The 25,421-nt window shown below is 41.8% G+C and overlaps 1 protein-coding gene across 3 annotated transcripts in view; it reads right to left on the bottom strand.

Annotated features, from left to right (window-relative positions):
* Positions 1 to 12,302, bottom strand: part of LOC118360906 (disks large-associated protein 4-like) — a 117,868-nt gene extending 105,566 nt beyond the window's left edge. For 2 of the 3 annotated variants that reach the window (XM_035740457.2, XM_035740456.2), the window contains exon 1: positions 12,064 to 12,302. The gene's annotated coding sequence lies outside the window, so the exon portion shown is untranslated. The remainder of the gene's footprint in view (positions 1 to 12,063) is intronic. The other variant, XM_035740458.2, reaches the window with a different exon arrangement.
* Positions 12,303 to 25,421: the final 13,119 nt, after the last annotated feature.

Here is a 25,421-nt window from a genome sequence, read left to right on the forward strand (position 1 = left end):
AATGCTTAGACTAGATAAAAGAAGGCTGGCTGTGAGCTATGCTAGGGCTGTGATTGTATATATCGGCTTAATTTGATGACCATTTCAACCTCAGGGATTAGTAAAGAAAAACCCACTGTTGTTGACCAAAATTCAAACAGCCTCCAGGAAGGAGAATATCTTTTCACAAACAGAACTGTCTGTGTATGTGATCAGAGAGAGGCCTTTCATACTATTTTTCAGCTCCCAATGGGGCATTCTCACAGCATATTACAGTGATAACAACCTCAGAGATAACTGAGAGGAGAATAGAGAGAAACATTTCGGAGTATCCCCAGCGAGACTTTGTAAGTGCTACTAAATGCAACAATCTACATGATTCATGTATTGTGTGAGTAAAATGTTTTTGTTCTTCTTCAGTGCGATAAATGTGCATATAAATATTGCAGTCTATTCATATGAGCCATAGTTATCAAATAGCATCACTTAACTTCTTCAGCATTTTATTGTTTAAATGATAAGAAATCCATGTTAGTCATGGCCTACAGTAATAATTCTGGAGGCTATGTATTTTGTATTATGATCTTCTTATATAAAAGACACTTTGGCCGCAACTGAAAGCTACTGCAATGATCCAATCCACAGGAGGAGTTGCAGAGAGAGAGACCCTGAGTCCTGAGGATGAGGGGAGAAAGAAGAAGAAAACACCAATTGAAAAACAGCTGCATGGATTTGGAGAATGCCCAACGGGGAGATTGTAAGACGTTTTATATCAAGGTCACAACGGGATGGACACAAAGCGATTGTGACTGCTAGTGTTAGAAGTTCTGAGAGACATGTTGTCCATACACACACCGGTTCTCTTCATGAAATTGCCTGACCGTTACTTAGACACAACATCTATGACGGTGCCACACACTCACCACTCCTAACAGCCATTGTCATTGGCTAAGTGTTACTCTTGACCCAAAGGGTCTGAAAAAGATGGGCCAGTAATCAACTGTACTTGGCACACTCTCCCGATCTACCCCCGTGGCACGATTCTTATATTTTAAAAAAGGAAACTAAACACCAATGTTCCCTGTCATTTTTATAGGCACTGAGAACATTTCAGGTCTGCTGAGCGCAAACTTGAACGTTGGGAAAATTCTATGCGATTTCCAGCGTGCGTTTACTGTGCGTTAACTGTGCCTGTTCTTAACTGACTTGCCTAGTTAAATAAAACGTCAATTAAAAAAACACTGAGGCAGTATCCGCTTTAAGTTGCAGTTTTAGCAATGGCCCAGTAGGCTACTATGGATATTTGCAAAATAAAATATATTATTTTTTTCCCATACCATTATTACAGTGATCTAAAAACAAGCGCATCTACTCATGACCGCTCATGCTGTCCAGTTCAAAGTAAACGGCACAGATCCATATATGGCAATGGTCTACTTGCAAATAGGCCTACTGCAGCTCTGATTGGTAATGCCGCATGCAATAGAATCCTACTCCGATGAGTTCTACCAACAACAAAACGTTCCTTTTGTTTCGGTATGTTGCATTGAAAGTGGCTAATATTGCATTGATTCGATCAAAATTGCCACAGTAAAGGGAATCGGTGATAGTGTTAACTAACAGGGTAAACTCTACAAAGCTGGATGAAGTTCTATCTGGTGCTTCTCTATGTCTGATATTTCTTCTGCGCAGTCCTGGGTTGGAGCTGCGCGAAAGTTTCAGGGCAACTGCGCGCCCGCTCATATGTGCAGTTTAGAGGGAACATTGCTAAACGCCATAGTAGGTATTCAGAAAGCACTTATAGAAGTACTGTATATCCTATCCCATACTTGGCTGCAGTGTGAGCATGTCATTGACTTTCCTCTGCCTTTGCATTCTCAAGCAGCAAGACATTCAGAGAGGCAGCATCAGTGACAGCCTCTGAATATCATCTCCCAGTCTCCCAGAGTATCACACATACAGTGCCATCGGAAAGTATTCAGACCCCTTGGCTTCTCCCACATTTTGTTACGCTACAGCCTTATTCTAAAATGGATTAAATACATAAAAAATCCTCAGCAATCTACACAGTTGACAGTGCATGTCAGAGCAAAAACCAAGCCATGAGGCCGAAGGAATTGTCTGCAGAGCTCCGAGACAGTATTGTGTCAAGGCACAGATCTGGGGAAGGGTACCAAAATATTTCTGTGGCATTGAAGGTCCCCAAGGGCATCCATCATTATTAAATGGAAGAAGCTTGAAATCACCAAGACTCTTCTAAGAGCTGGCCGTCCGGCCAAACTGAGCAATTAGGAAAGAAGAGCCTTGGTCAGGGAGGAGACCAAGAACCCAATGGTCACTCTGACAGAGCTTCAGAGTTCCTCTGTGGAGATGGGAGAACTTTCCAGAAGGACATCCATCTCTGCAGCACTCCACCAATCAGGCCTTTATGGTAGAGTGGTCAGACGGAAGTCAATACTCAGTAAAATGGCAGCCCGCTTGGAGTTTGCCAAAAGTCACCTAAAGACTCTTAGACCACGAGAAACCATATTCTCTGGTCTGATGAAACCAAGATTTAACGCTTTGGCCTGAATACCAAGCGCCATGTCTGGAAGAAACCTGACACCATCCCTACGGTGAAGTGTGGTGGTGGCAGCATCATGCTGTGGGGATGTTTTTCAGCGGCAGGGACAAGTACAGAGAAATCCTTGATGAAAACCTGCTCCAGAGTGCAGGACCTCAAACTGGGGCAAAAGTTTACCTTCCAACAGGACAACGACCCTAAGCACACAGCCAAGACAATGCAGGAGTGGCTTCGGGACAAGTCTCTGAATGTCCTTGAGTGATCCGGCCAGAGCCCGTACTTGAACTCGATCGAACATCTCTGGAAATATCTGAAAATAGCTGTTCAGCAACGCTCCCCATCCAAACTGACAGAGCTTGAGAAGATCTGCAGAGAAGAATGGGAGAAACTCTCCAAATACATGTGTGCCAAGCTTCTAGCGTCATACCCAAGAAGACTCGAGGCTAAGGCTATAACGTAATAATATGTGGAAAAAGTCAAGGGGTCTGAATACTTTCCGAATGCAATGTATAACTCTAAAAATGTCATGAATCAAGGGCCCATAAAACTGTTGAGATGTAAATGCCCCGGGAACATTTTCATGAGAAGTCGTTACTATACGTGACAGTTCATTTGTTAAGGCGATAGTTCACTAAAATGTCAAATATACAATTCCCTATGGAGAACTAGCAACATTGCTAAAGTTTAGCTCTGGATGAGTAAACAGATATATTGTTATGGTCTCTGACACCCAAAGTCAGTAAACTACTACTAGTTATCAATAAAATGTGGTAAGTTTGTAATTTTTGTGAAATACTATTTTCTGGAGGTTTTCATATTGATATAGAACAAGACAAAAACAGCAAGGCCTATCCAATGGGCTTTAAACATGCTCTAAGGCAAATGTATTTCTTTGTTTTTACCATTAAGAGCATAAGTGATGGCTATTCTTCTGAAAAAGGGGTGAAAAAAATCTAAGTATTTGCAAAAGAGGACCAGAACCTATGATATGAAAAATCAAGGACTCGGCACTATAAGATCCTATCTGCAAAATGTATGGTCTTGAGATAATGAGTATTTTTCCTATTAGTCCCAGATGTCAGAACTGTTTTGTGATGTCTTCCAATACCAGAACTCAAAAAAGTACATCACCTTACAGCAATTATGTTTTATTAACAACCCAGCATTGTGTTATTAGATTGCAGATATACCTTATAGCACCAAGGTCAAAGGTATTTGAGCAGTTAGAACTTTATAATTATACCTTTTTTATTAATCGTAAATTGATTTTCAGATCTCATACTCAAGTTTAGCTTAATCTAGTGGTTCAGAAAGAGGATGTGGATTCCTCGACTCCAAGTCAGAAAGTCCTCCACTGGGTTCATGAACAATAATCAAACCATACACTAATCTAACCGAGCTATGTGAGCTGTGTGTGAGTAACATAGGCATCCCTTGCATTTTGAATTACACTGGGAATCTATGCAAAGCACTTCCAGTCTGATGGACTTTGGGATTAAGGATAAGAAGAGAAAATGAAAGAGAAACCATACCAATGTTCCCTAGAAGGTACTTCAGAGGTTAAAGTGATCTCTATTTTATAATTATTGTAACATTTAATATGTTATCAGTAGAACCAATAATATATTAGGCTATATGTCAGTTAAATAGGCAACCAACATAAAGAATGGTCGTGGAAACCAATCTTCCAATTAATAATTACACTAGTCCTGACTGTACTGTAGTCTAGCAGGCCTACAGCTAATCTAAGAGTATCCCTTACATGAGATTGCTGCTTGGCACCAGGGCTCTGATGTTACACAATCTGGTGTAATCTGAGAATGGAGTCACAAGGTTGGCATCCTGCCGTGTTAATCTGACGACAGAGGACTCATCTCTGCTCACTGACGTTCAATATGTTCTAGACCCTGTCAGTAAAAAGTATTTCTGTGATGAAACACCTACAGAGTACTATCTCAGATGACAAATAGCTCAAGCCAATTCTTTTAAATGAAGCATGAAATAATTGTGAAATAATACATTTCCCTGGCATTCGCATGGAGGAATAATCCCAAAAGATTTTGCTTGTGGTTGCATTTATGTGTAGGTAGGTCATCACACATCACATTCACAAATCACATTCCCCTTGATTCCCCTTGATTCCCCATTGACTCCCCTTGACACACTGCTCTCATATTGTTGCCAAACAAAATGAGAGAACTAACTTAGTGGTTTCTGCTTGCAAATTTCTGAAGATTGACCTTCTTGCTGCTTGAGCAGTGGCTACTGAGTGGGAGATGATTCTATAACAAACATAAGACATCTCACAGAAGTATGTTAGGAGAACATATGGCTCTTCCTTCTACATAATCTTCCCTCTTCCTAAGGAAACATCCATCCATAGGAGTAATGGATCTAATAAGGTAATAAGGTCTGTTAGTGGGTGTCAAAATGTAAAAAACAACAACATTTAAATCAAGTGAGTTATGTTACTTTGTGTGTGCGTGAGTGCATATGTGAGTGTGTGTGTCTCAGCGTTCATCAAATGCATTTTATATGCTGAACACCCACAGACACTAAATCACCAAGCAATGCCCCTGAAACGGCAAAGAGAATAACATAAATGATCTTTGTAGTTACACAACAAAGTAACTCTCTCTGCATTGAATGTAGCGTACAGCCCTGCAGTACTGTATACTGTACATTCATTTTTCTCCCACCATCACCGCCTCCTCTTCCTGACAAACAACTTATCTTCTTACTAATGTAATTAACTGCTTGGAGGGTTTTCTCTCTGAGTCTTTTTATTTCCTTAACATTGCTGTAACTGTATATGATTTAGCTTGCAGGCTTTCTGTTATGGCTGATTTTAAGTTAACTACCACAGGGTAAGACATTTTCCAGAAACAGGGCACAAATAACTGACTGTTTCATTTTCAGAAAGAAAAAAAACTGCCTGCATGAAGCTACATTTTATGATTTAATTGCACCACTACTCATGTCACAATTACAGACAAATGTTCTCCTCAAAGTTGAGTAAATATTACAGAATGCCAGAAAAAGCTCACTAAATGGAACAAACAGCTGGTCCAGCATATTCCCTGTGTTGGACGCAGGAGACGTAAATTAATCACCCAGGGACAAAGACTCATTCATTGCTGTGTTGCTGATTAATCGTCCCTTGTGAGCGACGTTTAACTTAACATGCAAATCTGTGTCAGAGGATCCTTTCAGTGAAAGTGGGGAGGGAGCAGGGACATACTGGAGACAGACACTACACCCGTGGGGAGAAAACAGCTAACACAAAGTCCATCAGGTACGGAGAACAGCTATTTCCAACATTTAGACAAGGTAGAAAATGTAAGAAATAGAAAGCTATGAATAAAGGGGGGCCGAATGGAGGTAACCAGAGGTAGAGGGTTTCTTTAGAACACCACTTATAGTCGTCAAGAGCTGTCTAAATGAGCACACTGTATTTAGATCCAATTTTTTCTGCCCTTCTTGCTTTCTTTGACGCAGTGAACTGACTGTTGAGACTTGAGAGGATGAGAGAGAGAACAATGGAGAGAGAACAGTTTGCTGAGGGACAAGAGGATTGTTGTACAATCCACTAATCTGCTAGCAGGAGCTGTCATTGACTCAGCAGAGAACAGCACAGGGACAGGATGCTACAGTGTCAATAGAGCCAGCAGCCTGCAATTAACCACCTCTTCCTTCCACTTCATCAGTACTAATATGGGATGTATGGAAAGGGACATTAAAAAGGTAGTCATATCTCAGAGGAAATGAGACGCTCCTCCCCAAGACAATGACACCATTTTATAGGATGCTTTCAAGTCCTCTAGATCAATAGGTTTGAGAGAGGGATGGCACAGGGCAAGGGCAGGAAAGAGACATTCTTACTGAACCTAAAGGAGCAAACCACAAGCATGTTTATCATGACCAAGGTTTTGTGACATCTGGTGTGCAGTAAATTGAATTTTCCACATGGATATCGACTCAAACAAATCCATGAAATCAAGTGATTGAAATCCACTTAATCTAATTTAGTGGGACACTGAGTTAACACTGACACACGTGGTCATCATCTGCTCCTGCATCCACACTGTGGTGCATACAGAAGCCTAATACATGCTCGTCAACAGGGAGCTTTTATCCGTCTTCCTCTCACTGATCTCCTCTCTATGTCCTCTCAATCTGCCTCTCATCCAAGCCTTGTTTCTATGGAGAAGAAAACAGATGTGAAAATAAGCTATTGGTCAAGAGTCTAAAAATACACCCCCACTCAAGGACACAATTCAACACAACAAAACCCCATGAAGACATTTCAGAATGTCCTCTCCTTCCTTCTACCCCTTTTCTCCCCAATTTCATGGTATCCAATTGGTAGTTACAGTCTTGTCTCATCACTGCAACTCCCGTACGGACTTGGGAGAGGCGAAGGTCGAAAGCCGTGCATCCTCGAAACACAACCCAATCAAGCCACACGGCTTCTTGACACAATGTCCACTTAACTCGGAAGCCAGACGCACCAATGTGCGGGAGGAAACACTGTACACCTGGCGACCGTGTAACTGTGCACTGCGCCCAGCCCGCCACAGGAGTCACTAGTGCGCAATGGAACAAAGACATCCCTGCCGGCCAAACCCTCCCCTAAGCTGGACGAGGCTGAGCCTATTGTGCGTCGCTCTAATGGGTCTCCCGGGCCGGCTGCGACAGAGCCTGGACTCGAACCCAGAATCTCTAGTGGCACGGCCCGGCTGCGACAGAGCCCGGACTCGAACCCAGAATCTCTAGTGGCACGGCCGGCTGCGACAGAGCCCGGACTCGAACCCAGAATCTCTAGTGGCACGGCCGGCTGCGACAGAGCCTGGACTCGAACCCAGAATCTCTAGTGGCACGGTCGGCTGCGACAGAGCCTGGACTCGGACCCAGAAACTCTAGTGGCACGGCCGGCTGCGACAGAGCCTGGACTCGAACCCAGAATCTCTAGTGCCTTTAGACCACAGCACCGCTCGGGAGGCCGTCGTTTCCTTCCTTGCTGAATATATTTAGTTATTTACTATGAATACATTCGATTATACTGGGTCACTGAGCTGCATGTGTACTGGGCACAGTAGATGAGACAGACACATTTAGGCACTTTGATTTTCATGTAATTTTATTTTTACAAATGGACCCAAAAATGTACAAATTGTGGTGGCCCTACGACACGACAAGCTAGCAAGGGTTTTTGACAAAGTGAGCTTCACGCTTCAGTGTGCATAACAGCACAGGCAATTTGGCTCTCTGTGTCCACAGGAGTGTCCCACAACATGGTTACCACGGTGCACTCCAACACAGTGTCGTCACAGAGTAGTGTAGCCAGTGACACATGAGGCTGGCTGGTGGAGAGAGGCACTGTAATGTAATTGCCTTGCAGTGTACCACCAGCTGACCTACGCCCACTACATGGTGTACTGTACTGCTGAGAGCAGTCAGATTGGTAGCTAGGGAGTGGAAAATAATACAAAAAAGGATTCAAATTAATGTGAATGAATTCGGTGCTCAAAGTTACGAGGTTTACGCAGTATTTGCTGCATATAACATCTGTTTTTACTTAAAAGGTCAGAATAATTCTAGTCGCTTATACATATGTAATAGCTTTGGTTATAGGAGAAAGAAGAGAAAAGTAGAGAAGAGATGAGAAGAGTAGAGAAGAGATGAGAAGAGATGGGGCAAGACGACCAAGTACCATCTATTGGGTGACTACATACAGCTCAAGGTGAAATGCATGGTGGCATCGTTGCTCTGTCTCCCGTCATGATACAGTTAGGTTGCCCAGCAGTTTAGCAGTAACAGTTCCTCTCTTGGGAGTCTCCATGATGATGTCACAGAGAGAGAAGACAGTAACAGGGTTATGAAAGGCCTTGGTGATTGGAGACTGGGGTCAGAGACAGTGTCTGTTCCATCATTCATATTCAGTTCCCCCCATGAGCAGCATAGTGGAACATAGATCAGTCAAGCTATCTTGTCATGCATCATTTGCTTGCTGTAAATAATCAATTACAATTGTTTTTCATGGACTGACTTTACTAGACTGTTCATCTTGGAATATTGATATCAATAACACCTTTGCAGAAATGTTTTTCTCTGTTCTCTTCGAATATGAGTAAATCCTTGTACATCAACATTTCATAGCAACAGCATCCTTTCTACATAATGGCCTATTCCCCAGTCACGGGTGTCATTGAGGCTCATGAAACCTGATTAAATGCATCTCACAATGAATAGTCCACAAAAGGGAGAGAGAGAGAGAGGTCAAACCCAAGGTCATGGATCTCATATCACAGAAGAAAATGTTGTCACTTAGAGCAATTGCTAATGCAACGTTGGTCCCTATAATCATGTCATAGTGGTCAGTGATACATGATACTGTATGAAATGGCTGTGTATCGCTCTACTCATCCTGACTATGACAACTACCTGGAGAACACCCACTATTCTGGATGTAAGCCAGCTCCAGTTCCCTTAAAGGCCACTAGCAGTGACATCATTGCTGGTAACTCCCTGGCAGCAGATAGAACACCGGCACCACAGTGACTAAGCAGAGAGAGAACCTTCAGCAGAGAAGGATGATTTAATTAGTGTCACTTCAGCGTGATGGAGTAGAAGCCATCAAATCTCCAGAGAGGCTCCTCAACATACAGTAATGTAGTATGTGTATGGTGGTGGGAGCTTGTACTGTTTTCCGGAACCTGCAGGTATAACATTTGAATGAAAGACAAAAGGAAAATGTTCAGCACAATTATGTTTAAGTAATTTAGCTAGCCTCTTTTTTTTAAAGGTCTGACATATAGACATGCTATGACCTATTCATAGCGAATTCAATGCGACAATTTATTCAAACAATAATCTGCCAACACCATTTCACATGGTTAAAACATGCTTAAGTAGCATGTTCTTCTGAAATGTCGTAGAGCGGGCCTCTGATTTACCAAAGTTCACCAGAATCTTCAGTAATTTACGTAATTAACAGAAAATCTATGGCAATCTATCATAACTTTGGTCATTTATAATTTAATAATTTTTTAAAAAATGTATTAATATATAGTATTCATTTATTATATTTGTGTCCATATTGTCCATGAGTTTCTAGTAGATAAACCATATGGTTCAATAGAAAATAGCCTAATTAATGGAAAAAGTATCTTAACAACAATGGCATTCTTTTCTATTAACTCTGCAACTCTTTCACAACTGCCACCAGTTTGACACCAAAATATTGACATCAAATACATACTGACAGTAAAATAAATACAAAAATATAGAAAGAATATTTCATGATGGAACCCTCACATTAAACACCAATGATATTCACGACGGTGATGGTTTATATTTAGAATATTGTTCTACAGATTTGTCATTCTATTTTAAAATCATCTTATGTAATTATTTCATACACGATACTTTATATGTGACAAGGCGACACAGAGGGCCAGACACCTGTGATTATCTGAAGTACCCAAAAGGGCCACGAGATGTCTTGTGATAGATAACTTTAAATAATTGAAAGATACCAAAATTCTGGTAGTTTATTGGTCAATTATGGTAGTTTATTGGTCAACTTTGAAAGTTTCCAGTAATATACCCTCTTTTTGTAACCGTTGTCACAGCTCTCAGCTGCCCAGAGCTCATTGAAGGTCTGCCTGCAGCAGCAGCAGCAGTTGGGAGGAGAGTAGAGCACAACCAGGCTGCTACACTATGACATCCCTCAATATGCCTGGCGATGATTTGTTGCCGAATTAAGCTGCGGATGAATTATTAATCACTCCTCCAATGACAAAATAGGATTTTAATTGCTGGAAGTCCGGTTGGACAACAACAACAACAATGGGCCGGACCCCGACGGATGCAAACTCATTCCATCGACCTGTCCCTGCTCTGACTTCCCCTGGCCTCCTCTGCTCTGACTGAGACAAGTGTGCCAGATCGCATGCTGTAGAGACAGGAATCCATCTGACCAAGGGGAAGGCTGTCCTGCAGTTCTTCTATATTGGTCTGTGCTTTGCAGTGTTAGATCTCATACAGACTACAGTATTTTTTCTCTAATGGTGTGTTAATGGTTCACCCACAATTGGGATTTGTACTAAAGCTTTTGTGTTACGACATTTGCAAAAATGAAAGAAAAAGGAAACAAACCTCAGATAATTTAGGTAGACTGCAAGGATTTGTTATGTATAAAAACAGAACCACTTTTTCAAATACTCCATCAATTAGAGTAGAGATGTGACAGGACAGAGAGGGTTATTAAAAAAAGAGATATTGTGCATTGCATTTAGCATGATGTTTTAGGTTACGTTATAGGTTACATTATGAATGGAAGACCGATGGTACAATACCATAGGAATTATAGGACGTGTTGTATCATACCTCTTACCAGGTTGTACAATAGCATATGAATTGGATGACGAAACCTATCATACATTTTGGTGGATGTTTAGTTTTATGTTTTTCTCTGGGGCCAGGTTTCTTTTTGTGCCATAACAACAAAAGATACTTATGGGGAAATTTAAATTGTCAGTTAGGGGAAATAATGACAAAGGTTAGGATAATTTACGTAAAAGGTTAGGAGAACGAAACAAAAGTTTCGGTGAATTTACGTAGCAGGAATAGATGAATTTGGTCACGTTTAGAATACATGTTAGGGGCAGGATTAGCTAAAATGCTGCAGTTGTCCACAACCGGATTTGAACACGCAACCCTTGGATTGCTACCGAGACAGTCGCGGATTACACACACACACGCACCAACCAGACCTACCTACCTACTTTCGATTCTGTCTAAAGTAAGTAAACCATTAGTAGATTTCAAATTTATTAGCGGTGCTGATAAATCCTGTGCGTAAAGGATGGTTCCTATGACTTTGATGCCAGGCTGCATTACTGAATCTATACACGTTGCTTTGTATGATTTGGATTACTTGACAGTAATTCAAAGGAAGTTATAGCTATAGTCAATGTTATAGTCTTATTCTGAGAATATGGCCAGCACTTTAGATTTGTTGACTTGTTGACCAGCTACAACTGTAAAGTTTCAAACATAACAAACAAACTGGCATTACGGATAAGTTCTGGGTAGACAATATAGGACACATACATTCCCTACTGTATATCCACACAAATTCAGGCTGTATTTAGATTTCCCTTAGTAGGTTATGCTCTTGAGTTTGACAAGATGGTATAGCATATATAAGCACCATACATTGAAATCAAAGATCAATACCTTCACCATCTATGTCTCCATTGACTAGAATACCAATGAACTCCACATAGAGATGTGCAAATAGCCATACATATTGTACACACGTAACATACATTACTAATTTATGCTGCGTAAAGTAGCCTAAGTTATGTGAAATGTAGCCACCAACTAAACTGAACATGAGAGAACCAGCAGTCTGTAACTCTATCCATGTAAACTCGACTGCAACATAGTAACATAATTCGCATATCTCGCAACATTCCTCACACAAAAATAGAGGCAATTATTCAATAGCTTACCTTATTTCATCCTTGACTGTTCGGTGGGTGTCGGTCACACAAGACTTGATATCCTATTACATGTCCCAAAAATACATGTCCTTTTTATCGACAATATGACTGATGAGTAGGTAAACTGCGCTGATCTAAAATATCGCACAGGTTTAGATTGGCAGTCCTTCTCAGTCAAATGGAATGAACATTGTTTTCTGTCCTCCGCTGTTGTGTCCCCCTGCGTGTCGAAGGATAAACGAGGCTAAATTGGACCCCACGGCGGTAGACTACCCATCACAGAGTCTCATTCATGACACGTTTGCAGTGGAGAAGCGTTTCTGTGGCAGCCGGTGATGCTGCGGCGTTTGGTCAATGGAGACATGGGATGAGAGGCGGGGGTGTGGGCAGTGGGCAGCACAGGGCCCCGAAACAGAGCAGTTCAATAATTACTATAGTGATCAGCTCAATTTATAGCAAACTGTCATTTACAACAAGGACATCTGCATTTGACATATTAAATTAATGAATATTAATTCATATTTGTTGAAACCAAATACTGCATGTGTGCAGTGCATGTCTTATAATAAACATTGTGTGTGTGTGTGTGTGTGTGTGTGTGTGTGTGTGTGTGTGTGTGTGTGTGTGTGTGTGTGTGTGTGTGTGTGTGTGTGTGTGTGTGTGTGTGTGTGTGTGTGTGTGTGTGTGTGTGTGTGTGTGTGTGTAAAGAGTGTAAAGTGTGTGTGAGACAGAGAGAGAGAAGGGGGGATATGTGGAAAGGAGAAAATATTTTACTAAAAACATCATGCTACATTTTAGATGGGCTTGGGTATTCCAGGTCCTAAAAGATCAATCATGTTTTATTTTTTATTACTACTAGTTCTTTAATACCATCCTCCAGCCACTTAACCATTAAAATGTATCATAAATGGTCTTTGCTCTGGTCTCGCCACTGTCATCTAGTTGATTGCAATAAGGAGCACTCGGCTGACTAAGCAATTGGATCTAGAATCCATAGAACATATTACTGTGCATGGTGTGCCGGTCAATTCCCAAAGTTATGACATACTAGATACAGTATCTCTGCAAGCATGTCATTTCTCCTGGAAGAAGCAGCCAATATAGGCTTTGCAAGATGCAGGGCTTCCATTGCTGAAATATTGATTGGATTACGTGGTTATCATTTAAGAGGCTGATAAAGCCATGTCCACTGCACAATCTATGTTATGAGATGGCCCATTTCATAGAGCAACAGCAGGCTTGCCTCAGGGGTGGGAGTTGTATATGTGTGTGACTGATTCCATGTTTGAAGTTGTGGTCTGTCGTCATCTGCGATAGTCTGTGCTCTTCGGTGCTCTATACGGTATACTTCATGTTTTCACAAGAGTAAAAACACATACAGTGCCTTGCGAAAGTATTCGGCCCCCTTGAACTTTGCGACCTTTTGCCACATTTCAGGCTTCAAACATAAAGATATAAAACTGTATTTTTTTGTGAAGAATCAACAACAAGTGGGACACAATCATGAAGTGGAACAACATTTATTGGATATTTCAAACTTTTTTAACGAATCAAAAACTGAAAAATTGGGCGTGCAAAATTATTCTTATATGCTGTTGCATATAAGGCCTATGTTTCACCATAACCCTAACTCTAGCTTCATGTCCACATCATGGTTCAACCCTAACCATAGCTTCATGTCCACATCCCGGTTCAACCCTAACCCTAGCTTCATGTCTACATCCCGGTTCAACCCTAACTCTAGCTTCATGTCCACATCATGGTTCAACCCTAACCCTAGCTTCATGTCCACATCATGGTTCAACCCTAACCCGAGCTTCATGTCCACATCCCAGTTCAACTCTAACTCTAGCTTCATGTCCACATCATGGTTCAACCCTAACCCTAGCTTCATGTCCACATCATGGTTCAACCCTAACCCGAGCTTCATGTCTACATCCCAGTTCAACTCTAACCCTAGCTTCATGTCCACATCATGGTTCAACCCTAACCCTAGCTTCATGTCCACATCCCAGTTCAATCCTACCCCTAGCTTCATGTCCACATCCTGGTTCAACCCTACCCCTAGCTTCATGTCCACATCCTGGTTCAACCCTAACCCTAGCTTCATGTCTACATCCTGGTTCAACCCTAACCCTAGCTTCATGTTCACATCCCAGTTCAACCCTAACCCTAGCTTCATGTCCACATCCTAGTTCAACCCTAACCCTAGCTTCATGTCCACATCCTGGTTCAACCCTACCCCTAGCTTCATGTCCACATCCTGGTTCAACCCTAACCCTAGCTTCATGTCTACATCCTGGTTCAACCCTAACCCTAGCTTCATGTTCACATCCCAGTTCAACCCTAACCGTAGCTTCATGTCCACATCCTAGTTCAACCCTAACCCTAGCTTCATGTCCACATCCCAGTTCAACCCTAACACTCGCCTCAACCCTAGCTAGACAAACATTTACATTGTGGTTTCCAACTTAATAACAGTCCCTATGGACCATTGTTTTAAGCATAATAACTTTACATTTGCCCTTTATTCTAAGTATATAACTATACCTTCCAATGGCCCGTATACAAATAACCCATCACTTGCCTAAATAGTAGGTATGTTTTCGGTCAGGCATCTTGCTTTTTTGTCATTTATGAACATTTGAACATCTTGGCCATGTTCTGTTATAATCTCCACCCGGCACAGCCAGAAGAGGACTGGCCACCCCACATATGCTCTCTCTAATTCTCTCTTTCTTTCTCTCTCTCGGAGGACCTGAGCCCTAGGACCATGCCCGAGGACTAACTGACTTGATGACTCCTTGCTGTTCCCAGTCCACCTGGCCGTGCTGCTGCTCCAGTTTCAACTGTTCTGCCTTATTATTATTCAACCATGCTGGTCATTTATGAATATTTGAACATCTTGGCCATGTTCTGTTATAATCTCCACCCGGCACAGCCAGAAGAGGACTGGCCACCCCAGATAGCCTGGTTCCTCTCTAGGTTTCTTCCTAGGTTTTGGCCTTTCTAGGGAGTTTTTCCTAGCCACCGTGCCTCTACACCTGCATTGCTTGCTGTTTGGGGTTTTAGGCTGGGTTTCTGTACAGGGCTATATAAATACATTTGATTTGGATTTGACCCCGGGGAATGGAATGTATACATGTCTCTGAAATATGTCTCTGAAATAGTAAACTATGGTACTTTAGTTATGTGATAGAATTGTCTAAGCTTTGACCGCTATATTTGAATTCTGACACACATAATGGGACAATGTTAGCTTGCACCATACGTCTGCAGTGTGAGTAATCCCCAGTTTGAATTTGAACTGACAAAAACTGACGATCTGTCCTCTCCTGAGAAATGGGAGGAACATAAAGGATACATAAATGGGATGAGACCATGACTAGCATCTCAACATCTAGTAAATATGTAGATTGGCCAAGCAGCAGCCAGTGGGTGAGTTATACACTACCTACCTTTTGTGAAAGATTCTAAGGGATGATCAGACAAAGTCTTGTCACATCCCTTATAAACACAATTCATTGGTCTTTTTTGGTCTTTTTTTTACCCCTTTTTCTCCCCAATTGGTAGTTACAGTCTTGTCTCATCACTGCAACTCCCATACGGACTTGGGAGAGGCGAAGGTTGGGAGCCAAGCATCCTCCGAAACACAATCCAACCAAGCTGCACTGCTTCTTGACACAATGCCCACTTAAGCTGGAAGCCAGCTGCACCAACGTGTCAGAGGAAACACTATACACCTGGTGACCGTGTCAGCATGCACTGCGCCCGGCCTGCCACAGGAGTTGCTAGTGTGCGATGGGACAAGGACATCCCTGCCGGCCAAACCCTCCCCTAACCCGGACAACGCTGGGCCAATTGACGCCACCCCGTGGGTCTCCCGGTCACCTGCAACAGATACCCAGAGTCTCTAGTGGCACAGCTGGCACTGCAATACAGTGCCTTAGACCACTATGCCACTCGGGAGGCCCCACGATTTTTTGGTCTGAAGAAGAATTGTTGCAGTTAGTTAGGGAGAGAGGTGGAGAGGTAGACAGACACAGGCACAGCTGTAGCAGGAGGACGTGAGGCCCTGACATGCCTATCAAGAGACAAGCAGACCGTGGCTAATTAGTTTAGTGACAACAGCCTGTTTAAGTCCAAATATATTGATGCTTCAGTAGACTCAGGTGTTTGCAAAGTACATAAGTAATTATTGCGTTTTTCTTGCCAGGCCTTACTAACACAACATTTTCTCAGTAATTGTGCATACATCCTTGCAGTTCAGTATACTTATGTTCACAGATGGATAAGGAAGGAAGTATAGTAATTTATTTAAATTCCAGCATTTTTCCACTTCCAGCATTTTGCAAATTGGTACCTACTATGATTACCTACAGTAACTTCCATACTGTACGTGCATCACAATGCTTGTCTGTTGAACACATCTGATGGTGGTGATGGAAAAGGGACAATGAAAAGCTTTCAAGTAAACCACCCACATTTCTGATAGATATATCTGCTGCTCATGGCACTCTATTCTGCACAACCAAACATCTCTTTTCTGACTAGGAACAGGCTATTCTCTCTGCCTTCTTACTGTAAGTCATGCACATACACTTTACACACCAAAGAACAGTACAGGATTTGTTGAGCATTAGTATCTGGGGAGAAGTGTTCCTGTCGACTGCCAGACTCTGCCCTGAGAGGATCAAATTAGCCCGTCTCGTCATTGACAAGCTGTTCCCTATGCACGTCTCCTTACACAGTTACCCAGGACCCAGTCCAGGACTGATAAGCTGTATGTCTGTCAGAGGACTCACACACAATAGGGAAAAGCATATATTATATTGAACGTATATTGCATTATACCTGATATCAAATCTGAGTTCACTTAGAATATTATACATACGATGACAAAATCTGAACTGAAACATATTACTTTTCAGCTTTGTTGATGCATAGTGGAGTTTAACACCAAATTCTTAATTCTGAGAGAGGGGAAATATGCATGTTTTGACAGAAAATGTGAGAATAGAATACAGATATGGATAAGACTCATATTCATCACTCTATCCTGGAAATATGACATCACTGTGCTTGCTCAGTTGTATTTTTTTTATAGCTAACCCAGCACTCAATTATAGTTCTATGGTTTACATGAATGATTCAAAATATACATGAGAGCCTTGATTCAGCTAGATGTGAAGCACTCAGATTTACAACAGAAGAGAGGAGCTCACCATGCCAGTTTTGAGAGCTGAGAGTGTTTTTATTGTGATGAAATATACATGACTCTATTCTCATGGCTGCATGTTATACTATGTCACCTGGAATATCCTCATGCAGACAGAAATGTGCAGGCAAAGTCGGAATTTATTGAATCATGTTAGTCTTCAAATTTGTACACAATTTTCAAGGTTGATATGCAGTACTGAAACTAGTACAATGTGCACTTAAACATTAGATCAGTTTGTGAGGTTTTGTGTGAAAAAAATGTGCGCCAATTCGTTCCATTTTAGCATTATTCATTATCCACAATACTGTACAGTGCATTTGGAAAGTATTCAGACCACTTGACTTTTTCCACATTTTGTTATGTTGCAGCCTTATACTGAAAAATATTTTTTCTAATCCTTAATCGATCTACAAACAATACCGAATAATGAGAAAAAAATAAAAAATATATATATATTTTAAGTATCACATTTACATAAGTATTTAGACCCTTTATTCAGTACATTGTTGAAGCACCTTTGGCAGCGATTACAGCCTTGAGTCTTCTTGGGTATGACGCTAGAAGCTAGTCACACTTGTATTTGAGGAATTTCTCCCATTCTTCTCTGCAGATCCTCTCAAGCTCTGTCAGGTTAGATGGGGAGCATCGCTGCACAGCTATTTTCAGGTCTATCCAGAGATGTTCGATCGAGTTCAAGTCCGGGCTCTGGCTGGGCCACTCAAGGACATTCAGAGACTTGTCCCGAAGCCACTCCTGCGTTGTCTTGGCTGTGTGCTGTTGGAAGGTGAACCTTTGCCCCAGTCTGAAGTCCCGAGCGCTCTGGAGCAGGTTATCATATAGGATCCCTCTGTACAGTACTTTGCTCCGTTCATCTTTCCCTCGATCCTGAATAGTCTCCCAGTCCCTGCTGCTGAAAAACAACCCCACAGCAGGATACTGCCACCACCATGCTTCGCCGTAGGTATGGTGACAGGTTTCCTCCAGACGTGACGATTGGCATTCAGGTCAAAGAGTTCAATCTTGGTTTCATCAGACCAGAGAATATTGTTTCTCATGGTCTGAGAGTCTTTAGGTTCCCTTTGGCAAACTCCAGCGGGCTGTCATGTGCCTTTTACTGAGGAGTGGTTTCTGTCTGGCAACTCTACCATAAAGACCTGATTGATGGAGTACTGCAGAGATGGTTGTCCTTCTGGAAGGTTCTCCCATCTCCATAGAGGAACTCTGGAGCTTAGTCAGAGTGACTATTGGATTCTTGGTCACCTCCCTGACCAGGGCTCTTCTTCCCCGATTGCTCAGTTTGGCTGGACGGCCAGCTCTTAGAAGAGTCTTGGGGTTTCCACATTTCTTACATCAAATCAAATCAAAGTTTATTTGCCACATGCGCCAAATTACAGTGAAATGCTTACTTACAGGCTCTAACCAACAGTGCAAAAAAAGGTATTAGGTGAACAATAGGTAAGTAAAGAAATAAAAACAACAGTAAAAAGACAGTGAAAAAGAACAGTAGCGAGGCTATATACAGTAGCGGGGCTACAACAGTAACGAGGCTACATACAGACACTGGTTAGTCAGGCTGATTGATGTAGTAAGTACATGTAGATATGGTTAAAGTGACTTTGTATATATGATAAACAGAGAATAGCAGTAGCGTAAAAGAGGGGTTGGCGGGTGGTGGGTGGTGGGACACAATACAGATAACCTGGTTAGCCAATGTGCGGTAGCACTGGTTGGTCGGGCCAACTGAGGTAGTATGTACATGAATGTACAGTTAAAGTGGCTATGCATATATGATAAACAGAGAGTAGCAGCAGCGTAAAAGAAGGGCTGGGGGGGGCACACAACGCAAATAGTCCGGCTTGCCATTTGATTACCTGGTATAGAGGTAATGCCTGGTATAGAGGTCCTGGATGGCAGGCAGCTTAGCCACAGTAATGTACTGGGCCGTACGCAGTACCCTCTGTAGTGCCTTGCGGTCGGAGGCCGAGCAATTGCCGTACCAGGCAGTGATGCAACACAGTCAGGATGCTCTCAATGGTGCAGCTGTAGAACCTTTTGAGGATCTGAGGACCCATGCCAAATCTTTTTAGTTTCCTGAGGGGGAATAGGCTTTGTCGTGCCCTCTTCATGACTGTCTTGGTGTGTTTGGACCATTCTAGTTTGTTGGTGATGTGGACACCAAGGAACTTGAAGCTCTCAACCTGCTCCACTACAGCCCCGTCGATGAGAATGGGGGCATGATCGGTGCTCCTTTTCCTGTAGTCCACAATCATCTCCTTAGTCTTGGTTACGTTGAGGGATAGGTTGTTATTCTGGCACCACCCGGCCAGGTCTCTGACCTCCTCCCTATAGGCTGTCTCGTCGTACATTTAAGAATCATGGAGGCCACTGTGATCTTAGAGACCTTGAATGCAGCAGACATTTTTTGGTACCCTTACCCAGATCTTTTCCACACAATCCTGTCTCTGAGCTCTACGGACAATTCCTTCGACCTCATGGCTTGATTTTTGCTCTGACATGCATTGTCAACTGTGGGACCTTATATAGACAGGTGTGTGCCTTTTCAAATCATGTCCAATCAATTGAATTTACCACAGGTGGACTCCATTCAAGTTGTAGAAACACCTCAAAGATGATCGATGGAAACAGGATGCACCTGAGCTTAATTTTGAGTCTCATAGCAAAGGGTCTGAATGCTTATGTAAATAAGGTATTTCTGTTGTTTTTTAAAACATTTACAAAAATTTATAAAAACCTGTTTTTGCTTTGTCATTATGGGATATTTTGTGTAGATTGATGAGGAAAATGTTTTATTTCATCCATTTTAAAATAAGGCTGTAACATAACAAAATGTGGAAAAAGTAAAGGTGTCTTTCCGAATGCACTGTATATGCCTGTAACATTTAGTCAACCCTACTACCCCTTCTTCCGAGATCAGTCCTGACAAGAGTCAGTGTTTCTCTAAACACAGTCCTGAGAGTTTGCCCATTTGTGTGTATAACTAGTTTTTCCTGTGGAGGGTTGGTATAAAATTGCAGACTGCTCGTCATGCTAGTGCCCCCAAGATGTCACGCCAATTATTTGTCTCTGTGGGAGCAGCCTATTTGTGGAGGCTTTTCTTAAAATAAGAACAGGAAGTCACAGCCTCTCTGTATCCCCCCCTGTTCCTGAGTGGACCGATAGGCAGACCATGCTTCATCTCTCACTGTGGGCCCTGTAGGGTCAGCCTACCAGAGCAATGGCATGGTTATGACATCACAGCCCACGTGAACCACAACCTATTTGTTCCATTCTCACCCACTGAAGAGTCATACTTCAGTCACTGAGCTTCTCTGCTGCTCCATTTTGGCCATTTTCAGACAGATCTTTTACCACATAACCTACTCAAGGCTCTGTCAAATATCAAGCCTCCCAATCCTCTGCCAGTGGGTAGATTTGATTTGAAACAAATTTGACATGTCCTCAGTTGACTGTCCCTGTACTGGAGCTTAGCATGTAGTTGCAAGGATTCTGCAGCCTCCCACAGTGTCATCCCTTTACCTGAGACCTGTAGTAGCTGATGGCCTCCATATTATAAAATCTGTAGTTTATAGTACTGTAGTTTATGCGACACTCACCACAATATACAGCCATGATCCCCTATATTTAACTTTAAGACAGGAGCATATTAAGAGGGGTAGACAAGGTAAGATACTTGACTAATAGACAGAAATGGGAAGCAGTTGGATGCCATAAGCAGCTGACAAGAGGATGTTAGGTGGGGGAGAGAGATGTTGCCATGGAATCGAACATAATGATCAGTCAATGGTGATGGAAAGAGAGTGACAGGAGGATAGGAGAGGAATGAGAGAGTCAGTTGGCATCAGAGGAGGCTGGTGGGAGGAGCTATAGGAGGACAGGCTCATTGTAATGGCTAGAATGGAATAAATGGAACAGAGTCAAACATGTGGTTGCCATATGTACGATGTGTTTTATATCGTTCCATTTATTCCATTCCATCCAATCCTCCTATAGCTCCTCCCACCAGCCTCGTCTGAATGGCATGTCAGATAAAGCAATGAAGGAGAAAAAAGGGAACTGGAGAAGGCTGCAGGGGGTAGAGTGCAGTTGAGAGGGGAGCATGCACAAGAGACAGAATTCCAGTGAGAAAGGGAGAGGAATTCAAGTGAACAAATGATTATGTAAGAGATTGGTCGACAGGAAGAGACACACATAAAAGAGGGAAAGAGGCCATGGAGGCTGGAGAGCCGTAAGCCCACACCGGTCCTAACCAACTCTATAATCTGGCTTTCACTGATTGCTCTTCAGATCAGAGTGGGACTCTTTTAACCTAATTAAACAGGCCTCATGTTTCATAAGGACGGGCAGTCACGGGTAGTGAGGCATGGTAACTGACAGGCATATACACTCTCAATCTCACAAACATGCAGGTTATTCTCTCTTTGCCTGTCATAAAGAGATATTGAGTATCTACAATCAATTCTCAGAATGCTTCCAAGAAATGATGTACCAACATTTCTGTGAAATAGAGATTTAGTCTTGCCATGTCTCCAAGGATTAGTGCTTTTTACTATCACTCATGTCTGTGTTATCTTTTTTCCATCTGTCCCTGTGGTCTTCTTTATGTTTGGGCTGACCTGTAGTTACAGTAAGTACCTAGAGCTGGTCTGTCTCAGTTTGACCTAGCAGCCAATGGTTCTATTTAAAAACAACATCAGTGCTGTAATCCTGGCACCACTGAGCCAGTACCACAGATGGCTCTGTGAAGCCAGCTCCAACATCTACTGGCCTTATTCATGTTGGACAAAAGAAAGGGGGAGAAAGTATTTTTTGACATTTCTGAATGTGTTATTCAAAGCTTTAGTAGCAACAGGCAAAAATCAATATTTGATCAAATATATATTTTTCTATACAGTACCAGTAAAGAGTTTGGAAACACCTACTCATTCAAGGGTTTTTCCTTATTTTTCCAATTTTCTACATTGTAGAATAATAGTGAAAACATCAAAACTATGAAATAACTGATTTCCACCAGTCCATTGCATGTGTTTCTTGGCCCAATCGAGTCTCTTCTTATTATTGGTGTCCTTTAGTAGTGGTTTCTTTGAAGCAATTCGACCATGAAGGCCTGATTCACTCAGTCTCCTCTGAACAGTTGATGTTGAGATATGTCTGTTACTTGAACTCTGTGTTTATTTGTATTGTATTTATTTGGGCTGCAATCTGAGGTGGCGTTGACTCTAATGAACTTATCCTCTGTAGCAGAGGTAACTCTGGGTCTTCCTTTCCCGAGGCGGTCCTCATGAGAGACAGTTTCATCACAGTGCTTGATGGTTGAAGAAATGTTCAAAGTTCTTGAAATGTTCTGGATATCTTAAAGTAAGGATGCTGTCGTTTCTCTTTGCTTATTTGAGCTGTTCTTGCCATAATATGGACTTGGTCTTTTACCAAATAGAGCTTTCATCTGTATACCACCCCTACCTTGTCACAACACAACTGATTGGCTCAAATGCATTAAGGAAAGTAATTCCACAAATTAACTTTTAACAAGGCACACCTGTTAATTGAAATGCATTCCAGGTGACTACCTCATGAAGCTGGTTGTAAGAATGCCAAGGGTGTGCAAAGCTGTCATCAAGGCAAAGGTTGGCTACTTTGAAGAATCTCAAATCTCAAATATATTTTGATTTGTTTAACACTCTTTTGGTTACTACATAATTCCATATGTGTTATTTCATAGTGTTGATGTCTTCACTGTTATTCTACCATGTAGAAAATAGTAAAAATAAAGAAAAACCCTGGAATGAGTAAAGGCCAATAACAAAGAGACATCCAAACCTCTGTGCCAATAACAGTTTTCGGTTTTCCCCTCCCCACTCAGACCACTCCCAGGGGGTTCTAGCTAAATTCGTGCTTGGGAAAGTTTTTGGCCCAAAAACTATTTTTGCCCATTTTAATGGAAATCTATTACAGTATGGTACTTAATTGTTACACCAGAAATGATTTATTTGACAGTGATATAAAAATAGATGCATTGGGCCTTTAAATTTGATTTTGTCCCAGATACAGAAAAGGCTACTCTGTCCATCCATTAGCTAATTGTAAAATGGTTGCTCTGCAACAAGATGTGTATCAGAGTAATGAGTGTGTGGTGGGGGAGGTCAGACAGACTGCTCTATCACTGTCTCCATAGACATAGTGTTGTGGTTTGCTTACTTTTATTTATGTTCTCTCCTTATACACATCAACCTTAATCCTAACTGATGTACAAAACTTTACACACAATTCATTGCATTAATTGCCACATCAATCATTTGACAAAACATCTAAATATCAACAGCCTAAACCGAAAACAAAGCAATCCATCATAAAAAGTAAAATCATCAATCATACAGTGAGTGAAGGAGACATTAGCCTTTTATGCTTACACAGCCTGAATAAGTGGAGAGGAGTTAGTTAATTTTAGGTAAAATATTGATCTCCTCATAGGGGCTACCTTTAAGTTTAAAGTAGATATATTTTTATTTGTTTTACTTTGTTATCAAAACCTCCCATTGTTTCTAGTCTTTCTTGTTGACAAGAACCAACACACAATAAATGATGCACACACTGATTGATGCTCCCAACAATGATGGAGTTGAATTTTCTTCACATTGTTGGTTCCAACTATTGGCTGGTCTTCCTCAAGCAAGCTTTTGTCAATTAAACCCCATCCAATGTATAGTGTCTCATTATGGCTATAGGCCTACTATGTCAGTCTGAATTAATTTACATTGCTGCTCCTAAGAGGGGCTAAATCTCTCCTAAAGACTCATACCATCCTCTCTGAAGAGACCCTCTTATCCGCATCATATAAAAGGCAGGATATATTAAAAATCAGATATTTTATTGTCTCATACTGTATACAAGATAGGTGCAGTGAAATATGTTGTTTTACAGGGTAAGCCAGAGTAGTACAGTGCCCTGGAGCAAATTAGGGTTAAGTACCTTGCTCAAGGGCACCTGGACAGATTTTCACATTGTCTGTTTTGGTATTTGAAGCATCGGTTACTGGCCCAACACTCTAACCGCTTGAACAGAGGCACAGCATGAGTGCAAGGTGATTCTCTAGTCTTCCCCCATTATTCTTCATCCTCCTGTTTCCCACACTCAGCTCTCTGCTCTTCATTCTGCAGATACTGTATCTGACCTCAAACAGTCAACCTGCACCTGCAGGGCCTAACAGGGATGGGGACAACCCAACTGAGATTGATGAGCAATTGCAGCCCCGACCAACCGGCTCCCCTGCGGGAGACATCACAGCCATGGTGAGTAGGCCTGATCTCCGGGTGATGCTTGTTCCAGTCGAGACAGCGGGGAAGAAGCTGTGCATTTCCGATCTATTCCTATTTCTTCTTCCTTTGTATATGCATAATCAGAAACTCAGCAGGGGCACCAGGATGTTGGGTGCATAGAGGACTCCATAACCTGAGTCCTCTCCACAATCATCTTCGTGCTGGGGTGGCCGCTCCCGCTCTGCTTAAAGCCCTGCATCATTTACTCTCATGCGGCTCTTTGCACCTATTTATGCCCACAGGGAGCAGGACACCATAGACAGTGGCTGAGAAAATGAGTATAATGGTCCCCATTTCAGGGAAGAACACATTACTGCAGAGAACCTCATTATTGATATGCAGCAGTACGTGCAGTCCTCCGTTCTGGTTTCAGTAGTTAGCGTTAGCATCTCCTGCAGAATGCAAAGGGATGATGGGTTGTTTTTCGTAGGATGTGTGTGCAGCTTAACCTAATGCTCAACACCACCATCTGCTCCATACATTATATAGCATTGTATAATACTATATAATTATAATTCCTCACATAATACATAATACTATATTGCTAACATAACTTGCATTAACATGTAATAGGTTAATACTACACACTGAGCCGTGTTTAAAATGACCTTTTAAAATCAATTTCTCTTTCAATGATATCTTGAAAAAAACCTGTACGTAACTGTTTTTGATTGAGTTGTGTAGTTTTTTTTGTGTTTTTTTTTTTTAATTTGAAGTTGTGTTGTGATGAATTTGATGTGTGTTTTCTGTCAAAACAACATATTTATGTATCCATGCATTTCGAGGCCAAACTTTGACTGGATATAAATGACAGT

Source organism: Oncorhynchus keta, chromosome 28 (assembly GCF_023373465.1).
Source record: "Oncorhynchus keta strain PuntledgeMale-10-30-2019 chromosome 28, Oket_V2, whole genome shotgun sequence".
NCBI lineage: Eukaryota > Metazoa > Chordata > Actinopteri > Salmoniformes > Salmonidae > Oncorhynchus > Oncorhynchus keta.